This window comes from Monodon monoceros, unplaced genomic scaffold (assembly GCF_005190385.1).
Source record: "Monodon monoceros isolate NGI ecotype Baffin Bay Population unplaced genomic scaffold, NGI_Narwhal_1 Super_Scaffold_2, whole genome shotgun sequence".
Taxonomy (NCBI): domain Eukaryota; kingdom Metazoa; phylum Chordata; class Mammalia; order Artiodactyla; family Monodontidae; genus Monodon; species Monodon monoceros.
This window is the reverse complement of record NW_021703776.1, coordinates 80887133-80891036: the sequence shown is the minus strand read 5'-3', so window position 1 is coordinate 80891036 and position 3904 is coordinate 80887133. Positions and strand designations below refer to the sequence as shown.

Below are 3904 nucleotides of genomic sequence, written 5' to 3'. Positions count from 1 at the left end.
ATAGAAACAGATGGAGAGATATACCATGTTCTTGGTTTGGAAGAATCAACATTGTGAAAATGACTATACTACCCAAATCAATCTACAGATTCAATGCAATGCCTATCAAACTACAGCTTTTTAATGGCTCATTTTCATGAATGACAGTATCAGTGGCAAAATTTGTTCTCTGAGGATTCTGTGGTTTTATTTCAATAGCATTAAAGTTGAAATTTAATTCAACATTAATACTTATAATCTATTAAATCATCTTTCTTGGTGTACTTCACATACATTTTTTTTTTTTTTAGAAAATCACATTAATTTTTTTTTTAGTTTGAAATTTTTTATCTTCAGGAATGTTTAGATCTAGAAGTATGATGTTTTTTAAACTAATAGTGGTAGAGGGACAGAATTATTCTTCTCTATGAGCAAACTATATCTCTGTTGCATAGGCCACAGAATAAACTGAAATGCATGAGTACATTTTTTTCATTGTTTTGAGATGAGAATTTCTTTATAGACTTCTCTCTATCAAGGATAGGAATCATGTCTTATTAAAAAAATCAAATCTCCAGAGCCCAGTATAATGCCTAATGGGTGCTCAATAAATTTTTCCTGAGTCAAGGAATTAATTTTTCTCTATTGCTGTTGGTGGGGCCTAATAAAAGAATAAATAGAGTAGCTCCATTAGTCTCTGAATAACATAAAACCCTTTGCAGTTCTTAGAATATATGATAGTAATGCTTCCTTATAACTTAAAAAAAAGAAGTAGTTTAATCACTGTCTTTTGGTCCAACCAACTGGACATTCTCATTTTTCTTTACAAGGTGTTTTTCATAAAACACACACACATACACAAATATCATGGAAAAATGCTTAAAAATTAATTAGACTTCAGTATTTTCAGTGCTGTGTAAGCATTAGTCCCATTCACCATCATAACATCCTTATAAAATGAGTATTATTATCTTCTGCACATAGGTGGGTAAATTGAGGGACCATGTTTGCAGTGACTGAGTTGAGTCTTTAATGTCATAGAGTTTTCTTACTCTTCTCTTAGGAAAACAGAATCCATCTGTACTTTTGCTGGAATGCTCTTTTCCATTGTTATTAATTGCAGTTAGTACAAAACAATTTCTTAATTCTGGGAAAACATCAAACAGATTTTTAACACAGAGAATAGAAGGTAACTGAAGTATCCTCTGGTGGACAAAGGTTTTAATTAGCAGAGGAAAGAACACAGTGAAATAGGAGAGACTAACCACTACATAGAAATCCATCCTGTATCTATTCTTACCAGGACCACCCTGTCATTGTCAGACCCATTTCAGATTCCCATGTTAGCGGCCTAGAGCTGTTACTTTTGTCCTCCTTCTCTGGTTACCCTAAGAGTCAGACCTTCCTGCACACATGGTCCTGTCTGACTTCTCAAGTCCAGAGGTTTCTCTGGGACTGTGTCTTTCATCCATTTCACAAGATCCATCTGTTCCTTACTTTTCAATACTTCATTATTCCCAGGAAACTAAGTGACCCTATATATACCTAAATGTACACCTGCATAGCCATCCATCTCTTTTTACCCCGTTTCAGAAACCCTATCTTATCCACAAAGTGGCTTGAGGAAAGGATGTACCAGTGATTTTTGGAGGAAGAATTTACAGGTTGAACAGATAGTTGAAGTGCTAAGGGAGTGTTTAGATTTTGTTTCCTTCTAGGATTTTCTTTTTTTTAACCACCAGCCTCCAACCACACTCTAGAAACTCAGTATAGAAACTCCTCCCAGGCCTGGTTAAGAAGCTTCCCAACCAAACCACCTGAAAAACACTGTGAGCTGATAAAAACCACGGAGTATGTAAGTGAAGGGTGTGTATGTGGCAGAGAGGATGTGATCAAGAAAAGTTCTATGCTTAATTCTGAAGGCAAATTTTATTTCTTTTGAATTATACTCTTTCCATTCCCTTCTTTAGTTACTTCATGCTACCTGGGGCACTTCAGTCAGGACAGAAAACAATAACCATAATTACTCTAAAATTTTATGGTCTTACTATTATTTATTTTTAAATCCTTGTGATGTAGTTAATATCACTTCCATTTTATAGCTGAAAAATGTGGAATACAAAGAAGTTAAGTGATTGATAGAATTAGTAAGTGGCGGAAACTGAACTTAATCCAGGGCTTTTGATTCTAACTCTGTGCTTCCTCTACTAAACCACAGTGCGAAGATAATAGCACGGTATGTGGGAAGTGACAAAAATGTACCTGAAGAAGAAAGACCGTACTTGGGATTTCAAAAAATTAGTTTAACAACATTATATACAGAGTCATTATTTTGGTAGAAAATTGTAGAGAAATAATCTGCCAGATTTTCTTCTAGCTCACTAGATTGGTACATGTCAGCCCTATAAAAGGCTATGCTTCCTTGATTTCAGAAATGACAACTATAGCAATAATAAGAAAGGAGGCCCATAAAATTCACAGGAAGTACCTAAGGGAAATTTAAATGAAAAACATTTAAAAATGAAAAAAATAGATCTATGTTGAGGAAAACACATCTTAAAGAATCAAAGCGAAGAAAATAAAAAACTCCAATCTCAGTTGCTGCAATAAAGAGTGAGTAGCTAAAATATGAATCTCTTTTCATTACAGTATAACTGCCAATCAACCAAAGAGAGTAACAGCCCATGGAACTGAGGACCATTAAGCATGACGAGGGGTTATGTACAGTGACTCTCTGTATTATAAAAAGATTTTCTCTGTAGATTCCAAAGCATACTCTTTACTTAGAGTAGAAAACATTTCAACATTAAAAAAAACCTCTTGTTACAATTAAGATAAATCTATTTTGACTTTTTCGCTAGAATAATTCCTAATTGCCATGTAATATAGTCAGTCCATCTGTCACATGTTAGAAGGAAAAGAGAAAAGTGATGGGAAAAATGTCTCTGTTCAATCAAAATACATTCTATGTCAATTTATAAAAATCTTTCTTTACCTATAAATGGTGGATTTGGCTGCAAACATTATAATAATGGATTTCTCTCAGGTTTACTAGAACCTCATATGCTTATCTAATTTTACCTTAATTTTTTAAAAAAAAATATTAATACAACAGTATAAAGACCAGAATAAAATTCATCCATAATTCCTCTGCCCAGAGAGAACCACTTTTAACATTTTGGTGTATTCCTTATTTAGATTTGAGAATGCTAAATGGAATAGGTTATGGTTCAGGAGGATATTTTCATAGGAATGACAATCTTAATTTTAAGAGAATGGGAAATCAAAACTTTGTGAAAAACTGAAGTACCAATTATTTGTAATTATGCAATTATTCAATCAGGAGATTGTTCTCTCTCAATGCTCACGGACTCTAGGTATTGAAAGGTACCTAAGAGGCCAGGTATCGCTTCAATAGGTGGTGTTGAGTCTTTGACAGAACATGATTTAGTAATTACTTGGGTCATTCTGACAACTCTCCTTTTTAAATCATTTTACTGATTAAAGATTTTAGAGTTCAGTATTTAAGACTTTTTCAAAGTTTAAAAAATATTTATTAGTGCTCGCTTTGGCAGCACATATACTAAAATTAGAACGATACAGAGAAGATTAGCATGGCCCTTGTGCAAGGATGATATGCAAATTCATGAAGCGTTCCATGTTTTTTGGGTCATTTATAGAGACACGGATGGACCTAGAGACTGCCATACAGAGTGAAGTAAGTCAGAAAGAGAAAAACAAATATCGTATATTAATGCATATATGTGGAATCTGAAAAAATTGGTATAGACAATCTTATTTACAAAGCAGAAATAGAGACACAGATGTAGAGAACAAACGTATAGATACCAAGCGGGAAAGGGGGTGTGGGTGGGAAGATTGGGAGATTGGGATTGACATATATATATACTACTGATACTATGTA

General features: G+C 33.7%; 1 non-coding gene across 1 annotated transcript; it reads left to right on the top strand.

The window, feature by feature from the left end:
* The first annotated feature begins 3538 nt into the window (after positions 1-3538).
* LOC114902178 lies at positions 3539-3645 on the top strand. Its single transcript, XR_003795402.1, has one exon. It is a non-coding gene; the product is annotated as a U6 spliceosomal RNA (small nuclear RNA).
* Positions 3646-3904: the final 259 nt, after the last annotated feature.